This window comes from Trichomycterus rosablanca, chromosome 12 (genome assembly GCF_030014385.1).
Source record: "Trichomycterus rosablanca isolate fTriRos1 chromosome 12, fTriRos1.hap1, whole genome shotgun sequence".
Lineage (NCBI taxonomy): Eukaryota > Metazoa > Chordata > Actinopteri > Siluriformes > Trichomycteridae > Trichomycterus > Trichomycterus rosablanca.
This window is the reverse complement of record NC_085999.1, coordinates 30377208-30392947: the sequence shown is the minus strand read 5'-3', so window position 1 is coordinate 30392947 and position 15740 is coordinate 30377208. Positions and strand designations below refer to the sequence as shown.

At 39.3% G+C, this 15740-nt stretch overlaps 1 protein-coding gene and 1 pseudogene across 1 annotated transcript in view; one reads left to right on the top strand and one right to left on the bottom strand.

The window, feature by feature from the left end:
- Positions 1 to 15740, top strand: part of LOC134324031 (glutamate receptor ionotropic, delta-1-like) — a 235094-nt gene that overhangs the window by 30200 nt on the left and 189154 nt on the right. The gene's annotated exons all lie outside the window — the stretch shown is intronic.
- LOC134324758 (5S ribosomal RNA) lies at positions 15530 to 15652 on the bottom strand (annotated as a pseudogene).

Below are 15740 nucleotides of genomic sequence, written 5' to 3'. Positions count from 1 at the left end.
CGTGTCGGAGGGGGCGTGGAGCAGCCTCGTCCTCCCCAATCAGAGGAGAGGATGATTGACGGGCAGTAATTGGATGTGCTTAAGTGGGAGAAAAAGGGGGGAAAAAATAAATAAATAAACCACAGGATAAAAAGCCTTTATTTGTCATATGTACATGTACACATACACAGTAAAACGACATTCTTTCACATATCCCAGCTTGTTTGGAAGCTGGGGTCAGAGCGCAGGGTCAGCCTTTGTACGGCACCCCTGGAGCAGAGAGGGTTAAGGGTCTTGCTCAAGGGCCCAACAGTGGCTGCATGGCAGAGTCAGGATTTAAACTTTCAACCTTGAAATTGATAGCCCAAAGCTCTACCCACTGGGCTACCACTGTCCCTAATAAGGATATGAGCAGTCTGAAGTGGGGCTCAAACATGAGGCCTACCAACTATCTGCATGCTAGCTGGCATGTGGGTATAAATGTGAGACACACGTAAAGCTAAGGACGACAAAGCTGTTGCCAAGGAAAAGGAAATAATGGTGATTTTTGCCTGCCTCACGCTCTTATTCACCCATATCTTTGGTAATTTTGCGTAAGTCCAGGATTAGCGTCCGGAGAGCCACGCCCCGATCTCCGGGCTCATCCACTTTCTGCACACACGCCTTGGGCTACTAAGCAGGGTCCTTGCTCAGCGTTAAATACCCCACCCATATTTTGGTCCGGTCTTTTCCCACATGGCAGACTTAATGGCCAATGTTGTCTGCTGCAGGCACTGCCAATTATGCTCACTAGGGGGCGCCCAGCCAACCGGTAGCAGTGCTGAGTTTCGAATTCTGGGTGCTAGCAGATTATCCCGCTGCTTTACCTTGGCGCCTTAATGACTAATTCTGAATTTCTGCAGGGAACGATGTGAAGTGTAGTTCCAAAGCACCACAGTTGAGGATGACCTGACAACGTTAAATTAAAACTTTATTATTTATTATTTTTAAGTGTTTCTACTAATTTCTACTAAACTCTAAAAATTGACCAGGTATCGGGTAGTTATCTGTTTCATCAACCAGTACAAAGCTGAAGTACCCTGGACGAGGCGCCAATCCATCGCAAGGCTTCGACCATTTCCAACACATACAGTCAATCAGATCTGTCTAGACACCTGGCCAGTCGATAGCATCGCTGAGTTTCGAACTCCGATCTCACTAGTGGTAGGCTAGTGTTAAACACTACTGCGCTACCCAAGCACCAGTTGATATTGATGTTATGTGGAAGGCTGTGTTAGCTTTACGTCTGATGAGGTGACCCATATCATCAGTCCACAGAGTATCGTCCCGAAAGACCTGGAGGTCGTCAAGGTGCTTCTTTACCCAGTGTTTTACTAAAAGCTGATGAAAGCTGATTCTTTATGTGAGGAATGTGGATGTTTGCATGAGTTCTTTTGTGCATCAGTGCTGATTTAAAGGAATTTAGTAGTCTAGACACTTCTGGAAAAATTTACTACTATTGTACTACAATACTAAGTTTTTTTTTCATTTGAAGATAATAGTTTTTAGTTCTGAAGCTTTACAATTAGACGGCATGGTGGGTATGAAGGTCCTGGGTTCAATTCCCAGGGGGAGCGGTTTGAGTCCTTTCTGTGTGGAGTTTGTATGTTCTCCCCATGTCCGTTTTCTCCAGGAGCTCCGGTTTCCTCCCACAGTGCAAAGACATGCAGTCAGATAAACTGGAGATACTAAATTGGCTTTAGGTGTGTGTGTGTGTTAAGGTGTGAATGTGTTAGTGTGTCTGCCTTGCGATGGACTGGCACCCATTGTGAGCTGGGATAGGCTCCAGCACCCCCATCAACCCTGATTAGTGTAAGCGGCTTAGAAAGTGGGTGAGCTTTAAAATTTATATCCGAGTTTATATATTTTCAGACTGATAGCTGTCGTATTTTGTTATTTACGAGGGTTCTTCAAAAAGTTTCTGCACTTTAAAAACTCTGTTTATTAAGAATTTTATAAACAAATTTCATCACTTTTAAATAATCACCTTCTGATGCATTTTTCCCAGTGTCGTACCAACTTTTTAATGCCATCAGCAAACAATTTTTTTGGTTGAGCGCGTAGCCACTTATGTATCACTGCCTTTACATCATGAAAATCTTCTTCCCCTTAAAGCTTCTTTGAGCATCCAAAAAGATGGAAATCAGATGGCGCTAAATCCGGACTATAAGCTCTCTCTCAATCCATCAGACATGGCCAATTACTACTCCTCCCACCCTCAACAATTCCAACCAAAATATAAAAGTGCAGAAACTTTTTGAATACCTCTTGTATATTGTAGCATTGGGTGCTGTTTGTTTTTATATGCTTTGATATTGCAAAAGAGGTCTTATTTAAGTAACGTTTTGATTTTAAAAGCCTGGCAGTAATCAAACCTGGGTTTATTTAGTCTAACTGACCCCATGTTAATTGGTTAATTTGGATGTTAGTAAGTAAAACTTTGGAATTGGATCTTTGCTCTTTACTTTTGTCAGTTAAACAAAGGTTTAAGAGTAATAACAAACCACAGCGGGATATTCCGCCAGCACACCAGCGCCGAGATTCTAAACTTCGGCGTTGCCACCAGTCAGCTGGGCGCCATCTAGCACGTATAATTGGCAGTGCCTGCAGAAGACACGTCTCTGCTAGGGCGGGATGCCCGGACTATTTGAGTGGGATCTTGTGTAAAGACCCTGATTGGCAGATAGAGAGGCACCTTTGCAGAGTGCATGGGTAAAAAAGGTTTCCGCTAAGGTGAGCAGGAATATACCCACTTCGACTGCAATCAGGGATCCCCCAGCAGCGGAAGACAAACTGACTATGCTGAATTGGGAGAAAATGAATAAATAATATAGAAAAAACAAACAAACCACAGATTCTTGTTTTTGTTGCATTTAACAAAATATTCCAAGGTTTAATTTGAGACCATTTAGCAGTAGGGTGTAGAAAGAGAGACGACTACAGTGCAGTTTATTGTTTATTATGTATTGCATTGTTGTTTTTCTGCTTTTTTCTGATCATCCTGCAACTATTTTTAGGTAACTATTGGCTGTTATTGCTTATACTTAGTCTAAAAGCATGTTGTATTAGATGATTTGTGGTTTTATGAACTTTACACTCAAAAGTTTTCAAAACAATTGTACTGACAGGAATGTTTATGGTGTTTGCAAGGGTGTAATTAAATTGAACAGAGCACACTAACTAACTGAGGAGTTAAATGTAAATGATGTACAGCTCGGTGTAGACTTTTTCACTCTCTACAAAGCCCATATTTAAATCATTACAGTGTCGTACTGGAGCTTTATGGGGCATTATTAAAGTTTATAAAGCATCTTTAGCAGGTTTTACTGGTTTATAAACACAGTTACAGTGAGTTATAGACCCAGCGAGCTTGACTGAGATTTCTGTATTTCTTGCATGATGAACAGTCATCAGTTCAGTAGTTGTTAGGAATCAGAGTGCACTCTGATGAACACATGAGAGTTATGGTACAATCAGAGTGTTCACTCGTGCTGGAGAGGAACATACGGCGTCATGCAGAGAGCTTTTTCTCATTCTGTTCTTTCATTCTGTTCTTTCATTCTGTTCTTTCATTCTGTCCAGCATGCTCTAAATGAGCCATCTTTGTTTCCTGGAGACTATTGGAGGATGATTACTATATGTGTGGAATCTGCAGAACTTAAATGTAATGAAGCATTTAGGAGTCCTTTATAAACCAAAACAAATCTGTCTGTCTGTCTGTATAGTTATATATCTGTCTTTCTGTCTATGTACCTATCTATATCTATCTCTCTGTCTATGTATGTATCTGTCTGTCTGTTTGTCTATTTTCTGTCTATCTGTTTGTCTATCTATCTATCTGTCTGTCTATCTGTCTATGTATCTCTGTCTGTCTATCTGTTTGTCTGTCTGTCTGTTTATCTGTATCTGTCTGTATATGTATCTGTCTGTCTGTCTATGTATGTATCTGTCTGTCTATCTATACCTATCTGTCTGTCTGTATCTGTCTGTCTGTCTATGTATCTGTTTGTCTGTCGGTCTGTCTGTCTATCTGCCTGTACATGTAGCTGTTTATTTGTCTGTCTATGTATCTGTCGGTCTGTCTATGTATCTGTCTGTCGGTCTGTCTATGTATCTGTCTGTCGGTCTGTCTATGTATCTGTTTGTCTGTCGGTTTGTCTGTCTATCTGTCTATATGTCTATATATCTATTTATCTGTCTGTCTGTCTATGTATCTATTTATCTGTCTGTGTCTATGTATCTATTTATCTGTCTGTCTGTCTATGTATCTGTCTGTCGGTCTGTCTGCCTGTCTGTCTGTCTATTTATCTGTCTGTCAGTCTGTCTGTTTATGTCTCTGTCTGTCGGTCTGTCTGTCTATGTATCTATTTATCTGTCTGTCTGTTTATGTATCTGTCTGTCTGTTTGTCGGTCTGTCTGTCTCTGTATCTTTCTGTCTATGTCTATCTATCTATTTATCTGTCTGTGTGCCTTGTCTGTCTGTCTATCTACTTATCTACCTGTCTGTCTGTCTATCTAGCTAGAAAGATAGCTGTTAGTTAGCTTACAGATCTTAATAATGGTGTCATGACGTTTTACCGCTTGTGTCTTGCAGTGCAGTCTAACCATGTTTTGGCTCTGGCTTTATGAGAGAGCATTTGTATGCTGATGGTGTTGGCGTCCCCACAGTCCTTTTTCTCTCAAGCCCCTCATAAGCCCCCACTTTTGCTAGGAGGCGTATTATGATGTCAGGAAGAACTCCCAGGGGCATTTCTCATAGACGTAAACCCCCGACGAACCAGCGCCTGAAGATGCAAACACATTCCCTCGTGACCATCATTCTGTGATATGACTGAAAGCGGCTTTGGGTTCAACCAACAATAAATCTGTCTGCGGTCTAACATTCCCAACCTCAATACCGGATGAGACATGTTGGCATACTGCCAGTGGCTTCCACTCAAAAACTCTACCGCTGACTTCTATCAGTCAGGCTCAACACAAGTCTAGCTCCATGCCAAAGAACACATAAAGAATCTAAATAAACCCGACAACTTTTATGTGGCTGCTTATCAGTTTTAGTGCATGCACACAGCAGGATCCTCTGCCGTCCACCATTAGGGCATCCAGCCCGCAGCCCGTAGAGTGCTTGGATGGCGTCACCGTCACTGACACGAGAATTTATCATTGTTTTTCCAAACGCAAATGGAAGCTCCTAATGACGACGGCACATCATGAGACCAGCCAGTTACTCACTTGAAACCTGTTAAGTACCTGATCAGTGGTGCCCGGTGGGGAATCAAGATCCAATTTTGTTAAAGCAGTCTTAATTCCCACACAATGAAGATTGACAGCTGGTCTGCTGAGGGTAGGTAGCCATTCTCTCTATCAAGGTGGGCTTGTACTTCAGAGAAAAAAAATCAACCCTGACCAGTAGATGTAGGTTTAGCAGGTTGTATGTGCTCTATACATTATTACCATGATTTTGCACACGCCTATAGTAACTTTACTCTGTGCTTGAACCTGGTTGTTCTGCAGAGCAGCTTTAGGGGGAATTTTTGTACAATCCAAGGTTTTTTATTGCCTTTAGGGTGGGATTTTCTTCCAAAGGCTTTCAATGTCTTTTTTCTTTTTTAATAGTGCTGGGTAAATAAAGGTTGTGCAAGATTTCACTGATGGCCTTTAGAGCCTCAATGATGAGGTCAGGTACAAGGTCACAAGCTCTGATGCTCTAGAAGATAGTGCTTCTGCTCTGCACACAACTAGAACTTTGTATTTGGAATAAACGACTATAATCTTTGGACAATTATAATCCAACTGCCTATTGATGATATAATGATGGGTCTTACTATAGTCGGCCAATCAGCATCATTGCTTTTAGTCACACTCATAAAAATGCATGTGTGTAAACACACTTATTATAACTTCAGGACAAACCTCATACACTCATCAAAAACCTAAAACACACTAATCACAACCTTATCACACACTCACCGTAACACTAACCCACCATCATAAACCTAACACACACTCATTATAACCCTATCACACTCATCATAACCTTATCACACACTCATCATAACCCTAACACACTAATCACAACCTTATCACACACTCACCATAACACTAACACACACTCTTTATAACCCTTACACACACCATAACACTAACACACCATTATAACTCCAACACACACTCATTATAACCCCAACACACACCATCATAACCCTAACACACTCATTATATTCCTATTACACATGCACTATAACCCTAACACACCATAATCATGACCCTAAAACACACTCATCATAACTTTCACACGCACCATAACACTAACACACTATTGTAACCCTAACACACATTTATCATATCACTATCACACATCACCATAACCCTAAAACACACTAATCATAACCTTATCACACACTCATTATAACCCTAACACACCATCATCATAACCTTATCACACACTCATCATAACCTTATCACACACTCATCATAACCTTATCACACACTCATCATAACCCAAACACACACTCATCATAACCTTATCACACACTCATTATAACCCTAACACACACTCATCATAACCCTAACACACTCATCATAACCTTATCACACACTCATCATAACCTTATCACACACTCATTATAACCTTATCACACACTCATCATAACCCTAACACACTCATCATAACCTTATCACACACTCATCATAACCTTATCACACACTCATCATAACCCTAACACACTCATCATAACCTTATCACACACTCATCATAACCCTAACACACTCATCATAACCTTATCACACACTCATCATAACCTTATCACACACTCATCATAACCTTATCACACACTCATCATAACCCTAACACACTCATCATAACCTTATCACACACTCATCATAACCTTATCACACACTCATTATAACCTTATCACACACTCATCATAACCCTAACACACTCATCATAACCTTATCACACACTCATCATAACCTTATCACACACTCATCATAACCTTATCACACACTCATCATAACCTTATCACACACTCATCATAACCCTAACACACTCATCATAACCTTATCACACACTCATCATAACCTTATCACACACTCATCATAACCTTATCACACACTCATCATAACCCTAACACACTCATCATAACCTAATCACACACTCATCATAACCCTAACACACTCATCATAACCTTATCACACACTCATCATAACCCTAACACACTCATCATAACCTTATCACACACTCATCATAACCCTAACACACTCATCATAACCTTATCACACACTCATCATAACCCTAACACACTCATCATAACCTTATCACACACTCATCATAACCTTATCACACACTCATCATAACCTTATCACACACTCATCATAACCCTAACACACTCATCATAACCTTATCACACACTCATCATAACCTTATCACACACTCATCATAACCTTATCACACACTCATCATAACCCTAACACACTCATCATAACCCTAACACACTCATCATAACCTTATCACACACTCATCATAACCTTATCACACACTCATCATAACCCTAACACACTCATCATAACCCAAACACACTCATCATAACCTTATCACACACTCATCATAACCTTATCACACACTCATCATAACCTTATCACACACTCATCATAACCCTAACACACTCATCATAACCTTATCACACACTCATCATAACCCTAACACACTCATCATAACCCAAACACACTCATCATAACCCTAACACACTAATCACAACCTTATCACACACTCATCATAACCTTATCACACACTCATCATAACCCTAACACACTGATCATAACCTTATCACACACTCATCATAACCTTATCACACACTCATCATAACCTTATCACACACTCATCATAACCTTATCACACACTCATCATAACCTTATCACACACTCATCATAACCCTAACACACTGATCATAACCTTATCACACACTCATCATAACCTTATCACACACTCATCATAACCTTATCACACACTCATCATAACCCTAACACACTCATCATAACCTTATCACACACTCATCATAACCTTATCACACACTTATCATAACCCAAACACACACTCATCATAACCTTATCACACACTCATCATAACCCTAACACACTCATCATAACCTTATCACACACTGTGTTAGACAGACACTAACACACTATCATAACCCTAACACACAATAATCATGACCCTAACATACATTCATCATATCACTATCACACATCACCCTAACCCTAAAACACACTAATCATACCCTTATCACACACTTTTTCATAACCCTAACACACCATAACTCTAACATACCATCATAACACTTACACATTCACCATAACCATTAAACACACTCATTATATAACCCAAACACACATTCATTACAACCCTAAAACAAACTCTTAATAACCCTTACACACACCATAACACTAACACACCATCATAACTCAAACACACACTCATCAGAACCATAACAGACACATATTATAACCCAAATCACACTCATTATAAGCCAAACACACACTCATCAGAACCATAACACACACATGTTATAACCCAAATCATACTCATTATAAGCCAAACACACACTCATCATAATCATGAAACACTCATAACCCTTACACACACTACTCGAACCATAAAACAGACTTATTATAACCCAAAATCATACTCATTATAGACCACACACGCATCATAACCCTTACACACACTCATTCAAACCATAAAACACTCATTATAACCCAAACACACACTCATTATAATCCTTATGCACACATCATAACTGCACACTCATTATATCAGTCATTACCTTAAAACACACCTAATTGCACACTTATTTTAATTTAATTTAATTTAAAAAATAAATATCTAATTTATTTATATTATAATTTCGCTAATTTTAAATGAATTTAAAAGCCTGAAAAGACTCGGTTACAGTCAGTGATTGCATAACCACAAACGTAATTTGTTTGGAAGGTAAAATAATCAAAAATAAACGTCCCAGTAGTTTCAGTTAGTTGCACTAATTCCAGTTAAGTGTTCAAGCCCCACTGCGAGGTTTTTACTGTTCCACAATTCATGAGCAAGTCCTTTATCCCTTGATTGCTGGATTGTAAGTTCTGTTCTCATAAGACATAGTTTAACTGAGTTTTATTCTTTTTTATTGTGACTTTGTTCCACCTTTAAGTAGGGCTGGGCGATTTTGCCCCCCAAAAAAAATCTCGATTATTTTAAAATTATAACCGATTGTCGATTACGATTTCGATTTTTTTTGTTCTTGTATAATGCAATTGAAATAAGACTCAGATTACTTTTTTTTGCATTGTAAATTAAAATGACTGCAAAAATAGTACCACCACCACCTATAATTATCCTTTTAAGGATCTAAAAATGTATAACAATAACGATCACAATAATTAAAAACTAAATGGAAATCTGAATTATCTATATGCTTTATAAGAATAGCTCACAAACAACTCTTTTTTAAAAAAATAATGTGCAGCAAAACCTTACATTAGGAAAAGGACAAAAAAAAAGGTCTTTACAGGTTTCTTAAAAGAAACACGAGTCTGTGCAGTGCTGTTTCCACCACTGAGTGAGTCTGTATCAGTATCTATACTGGGGGAGGGGGGGTGAAGTAATCACTCAGCTCAGCTTTGATTTTGTCCTCTTGTGATTGGGGGGTGGATGGAGGGGGCACGTTCTGCTTCTAACTATATAGACTACAACTCCCATGTTTCCACGGACCGTCACATGTCCCCGGTCAGCCAATCCTGATCGCGCTCATCGGCGCCGGAGTTTTGATTCAGTTCAGCGGTGTTTGATTCAGTGAATCTTAATTAAACTCTTCTGTTTGTGTCTCGTTTTACCGATCGTGTTTACGCTCCTTATTACTGAATCTAACTGTTACCGTGTATAACCCTTGTTGTCTTCCGTTTACTGTTTTAGTTTATCCTCTGGTTTTGGACTCTGACCTGGTTTTGTACACTGTTTTTGCCTTTTTATATTAAACTTTCCCTGATTTATATTCCGCGAGCGTCTGGTCAGTTTCTGCCTCGTGTCATGTTGGTATTTTAGTAAAAATATGAAGTATGTAAACAATCGCGATTGTCACATTCTAACATCGGGTGAAAAAGTTCATTCTGATTAACCGAATTAATCGTGAAAATCGCCCAGCCCTACCTTTAAGATAAAAGTTTACTTTTTCATTAGAGAAAGACAAAAACAGTGTGAAGGTTTATTCACCATGTAGTCTTCATGCTGTTTTCAAACTCCATGCAGCATTATGGGTATTCTCACCAACACAGGCGATTTGTCCTGAGATTTTATACTTGCAGTGTGTAAAACGTAGTAAATGGAGTGTGGTCTGGGACACGGCTTTGTGAAATGTGTGATGTGTAAAGTACAGCCAAGATGAGAGTAGGCGTCTAATGAAACCACTTTAATGACCCTAAGAGAGGGAGAATTAGGAGCAGAAGTGAATAATAATAAATATTAAAAAACATGTAAAATAAAAATTCATTCTGTTAATCTAAGATTAAAGCGGGAGTACGATGTGAGAGAAATAATACCAGAGTAAATCACTTCAAGTAAATTAAACTGCATTATGCTATAAAGTATCAAGACGGCACATTGTAATTGTCTTTATCACTTTAGTTGCCTTTATCTGAAGTGTGCAGCCTCCCTAGTGTGCTTCAGAAATACTTTTCTTTCCTTAATCTTTTTTCTTCCTCTCCTTCGAGATTGCAGTCTCTGCTTCCTTTATCTCCTCGATTAAATCTTTCAGTTTATTTCTCCCTCGAAAGTTAAGCATCGGATCATTTTAATATCCACGTTTGCATTCTCTCTCTTTCACCGGCTCTCGCTTCCAACATATCTGATGGCTTCATTGGAATCTGTAGTGGTGAATTCATTTCTGTGGTGGTGTCAGATATAAAGATTGTAAATATTACAGCTCAGATATAAAACATAACTTTCAGCTCTTTGTACTTGACTAGTAATCGGAAGGTCATTGGTTCTCATCAGGTTTGGGCAGTGGTAGCTTAGCGGATAATGTACTGGACTAGTGATCAGAAGGTTGCTTTATAAAATGTCCCAACTTTTACAGAAATAAGGCCCATCTCTTGTTCTGTACACTTTCTACCCCAATATACCTTTCTTCTTGATCAAAAGCGACCCTTGGCAGAATTGGTAAAGTTCAATCAGGTTTAATGGCACAGATCTGATCTTTTTTGTACAATAGGGTTAATAACAGGGCTTTGTCCAGGTCAATTCAAACAATGTAGCCTGGGGTTCCTGGTTTATTGTCCTGTTGGAATGCAATTTGTGTCTTGACAAACTGCGTTTAGGCGTGTATAGTAGTGAGTATAATGCTCAAGGTTTTTTGTTTGATTGCTTTGTTTGTAAAAGCAGCTAAAAATGCTCAGTACATTATGCTGTTCAGATATGAAACGTATAACTAGAGAAGGGAAATGTTTACTGAGGAAGCACTTTTGATAGATAGATAGATAGATAGATAGATAGATAGATAGATAGATAGATAGATAGATAGATAGATAGATAGACAGACGGACAGTGACGAATAGATAGACAGACAGACAAGCAGGCAGACAGACAGACATATAGATAGATAGGCAGACAGACAGACGATACATAAATAGATACATAGATACATACATACATAGACAGATAAACAGACAGACATATATAGATAGATAGACAGGCGGACAGACGGACAGATAGACAGACAGACAGACAGACAGATACATAAATAGATAGATACATACTGTACATACATACATACATAGACAGATGGTTAGACAGACAGACAGACAGATAGATAGAACTTTACTTATCCTGAGGGAAATTATAGAATTATTTATTCTGTAATTATTATTTATTCTGTAATTATTTATTCTGTAATTATTTATTCTGTAATTTTTTATTTTGTAATTTATTCTGTAATTATTTATTCTGTGATTTTTTGTTCTGTAATTTATTCGATAAGTCACTCTGAATAAGAGCCTTAGCCAAATGCTGAAAATGTAACAAATATATAAATGTATGCTGCGCCAAAATGCCTTTACCTGCAAATCTGCATTACATTCAAAATGTGTGTATGTACACGGTAATAATATAGACAGTGTTTGCATGTGAGAGTTAAACTTATAAAAAGGATGAAATGACAGTGTTGTGCTGGTTACTGTATTCCTCTCAGATCCTCTAAGTTTAATGATCACCGCGCACTGTGACATTACATCAAAGCTACAGATGAATGTTTATCTGCGGGCGGTTATGAGTCTTTATGCACTTTTTGGATTTTTATGAGGTTTTTATGGCCACAATTTCCCATTTAATCTTTCAGTGGATATTAGGATTAGAAAATGTTCATCCTAATGTCATACAGTGTGCAAAAATGCTGCATCAATTCGTCACCCTTAATAATAAGTACAAATAAATATCACATTTCCCAGGAATCCTCACAGTGATGATCATGTGCTGTCATTCCAAATTATAAATGTCATTAGGTTAAAATAGCAGAATGTGATGTGAGGCTGTAGTGTCTAAAATTGGTGACTTCAGTATATAAACACTTTTGTTGTTTGTGCTGGTTGTCAATGGACATAGGTACCAGATAGGTGTACCTTGCTGAGTGTAATATAACTGACTATATGGTGACTTCTCTGTGACTGTATAAATAAGGCTAGTTATAGCTGCACCCATCTTAAAGTACAGTACACAAAACAGTGGTCTCCTGCTAGGTCTATACAAAAACCCATAAACAAAAATGAAACAGTTTACTTACTAAACAATGTAAATACCCCTCATGTCCTACAGTAACTATGTAGTAATCTTCTTATAGACTAACATCCTGCAAAAGACCACTCCTATTATAATGGAAATGCTTTCTTATGTTGAATGGTTAATTGTTGAAAAGAATTTAGGGTCTGTCTAAAAACCTAGTGAGCTGCCTTGCTGCCTAATGCCTACCTAGGCAGCTGCCTAAGTAGAGACTATTTTAATTAGACATCGAACTCAAAAAACAGATTATTTGTAATCAGTGATTACAGTGATTGTCACCGCACAGTTAGCCTCAGGCCATTCAAACCAATGGGTTGAGGCGGCACAACCTGCTACCATGCCAGCTAACATCTCGCTCTGTGTACCGAAGCGGTTAAATTGTCACTGCCCGAATTTGCAAATAAATGACATGTGTGCATCTTTATACAAATTAAAAATCAATGACAGTTTGTTTACATTTGAAAAGGTTGATTTGCATTTGTCCACTATGTTTGTAAAATTTTTTTTTGAGAAAAATTTTGCCGCACTGAATGCTGGGATTGCCTTCACCGCTAAGTAAGCATCGGATGCTCCCTTGTCATTCAGTCAAATTATAGCTTCAAATTAAGGCACCTCAGTAGGCAGCAATTTAAGGTATCTAAGAATGCGTCTATGTAGAGATATCACAAGGTTTTTAGACAGTCCCTAGGTAGACTGAAATTGTCACGGACTTGAATCGTTCTCCTGGTGTGTGCCAAATTTGCACCACTTTTGCCAACATAAACTGGTCAACAATCATGCTGACAATCAACAATATGGTAATGAGGATTGGGGCTTCTACTGCCTCCAGAACAACCTAAATTCTTTCTTAGAAATACTGTCATACAACTTCTTAATGTTTTGTGGACTGTTAGAACATTCTCTAAGAAGAAAATCTAAAGTCCATTCTTTATATCTGAGAGTGGGTGGGGAACCATTGACAGGGTTTGATTGTATTCCAGTTTAAAAAAACACACTCAAATAGTTTTAGCAGTGCATTGTGGAGTGTAATTTTCTCAGAATTTTGCCACAGATATTAATAAGGCTGTTTGCACCACAGGGTGCATGTGCTCATGTAAACATTCCCCATATTTGTTGGCTTTCATACAGCTATGAAAGCAAATTTTAAACCTAATGGTTTTCAGCAGATTGCTGCTCATAGCATAATAGATCCCCCACCGTACTCAACAGTTGGCAGGAGAGGTTATAAGAGGTTAACGACATTCTTTGGTTTCCTTTAAACTAAATTCTTATAAATGTGGTCAAAGTTGACTTAACTGAACATAAAATCACATGACATTGCACCACATTCTTTCTACCCTTAAAGATCTGTACTTCTCAAGGATGAGGAAGAGGGCAGGGAAGATTATGGCATCTCACTGGAGACCGTGAGTGAGAACGTTAAAGACTCAGACCAACCGCCACCTTTATAGCTTATTTCCCCAGTCCATCATCATACTAAACAAGGACTATTCCCACATCCCTCCGCTTTAACAGATGCACATGGATTTTATCATACATGCTGCACATCACACATGCCTCCCACTTTTTTTACCTTATGCAGTCAATGCACATATGCACCTTATTTACTTCTAATAATCTTACATTTTCATTGCACACTTTGTCTGATGCTGAATCTCCTCCTTGTTTCTACACTCACTGTCCATTTTATCAGCTCCACTGACCATATAGGAGCGCTTTGTAGTTCTACAGTTACTGAGTGTAGTCCATCTCTTTCTCTACATGCTTTGTTACCCCCCTTTCATGCTGTTCTTCAATGGTCAGGACCCCCACAGGACCACCACAGAGCAGGTATTATTTAGGTGGTGGATCATTCTCAGCACTGCAGTGACACTGACATGGTGGTGGTGTGTTAGTGTGGTTGTGCTGGTCTTAGTGGATCAGACACAGCAGCACTGCTGGAGTTTTTTAACACCGTGTCCACTCACTGTCCACTTTATTAGACACTCCTACCTAGTTGATCCACCTTGTAGATGTAAAGTCAGAGACGATCGCTCATCTATTGCTGCTGTTTGAGTTGGTCGTCTTCTAGACCTTCATCAGTGGTCACAGGACGCTGCCCATGGGGCGCTGTTAGCTGGATATTTTTTGGTTGGTGGACTATTCTCAGTCCAGCAGTGACAGTGAGGTGTTTAAAAACTCCATCAGCGCTGCTGTGTCTGATCCACTCATACCAGCACAACACACACTAACACACCACCACCATGTCAGTGTCACTGCAGTGCTGAGAATGATCCAACACCTAAATAATACCTGCTCTGTAGTGGTCCTGTGAGAGTCCTGACCATTGAAGAACAGCATGAAAGGGGGCTAACAAAGCATGCAGAGAAACAGCTGAACTATAGTCAGTAATTGTAGATCTACAAAGAGCTTCTATATGGTAAGCGGAGCTGATAAAATAGACAGTGAGTGTAGAAACAAGGAGGTGGTTTTAATGTTATGGCTGATCGGTGTACATATACAGTACATCAAGATTCTTTCTTCACATATCCCAGCTTGTTTGGAAGCTGGGGTCAGAGCGCAGGGTCAGCCATCGTATGGCGCCCCTGGAGAACAGAGGGTTAAGGGCCTTGCTCAAGAGCCCAACAGTGGTTGTATGGCAGAGCAACCTTTCAGTTGATAGCCCAAAGCTCTACCCACTCGATTACCACTGTCTCAAGCCTACAGCACCTGGTATTCCCAGGCAGTCTCCCATCCAAGTACTAACTAGGTCCGACCCTACTTAGCATCCGAGATCAGACAAGATCTGGCATTCTCAGGCAGGGTGGTATGGCCGTAAGCTCTAGACTAGTGAGTAGAGAATTAAAGAGTTAGAGCAGCTCTAGTTAGGATGAGGCTAATGTTAGACTAGGATTAGCGTGAGGCTGGT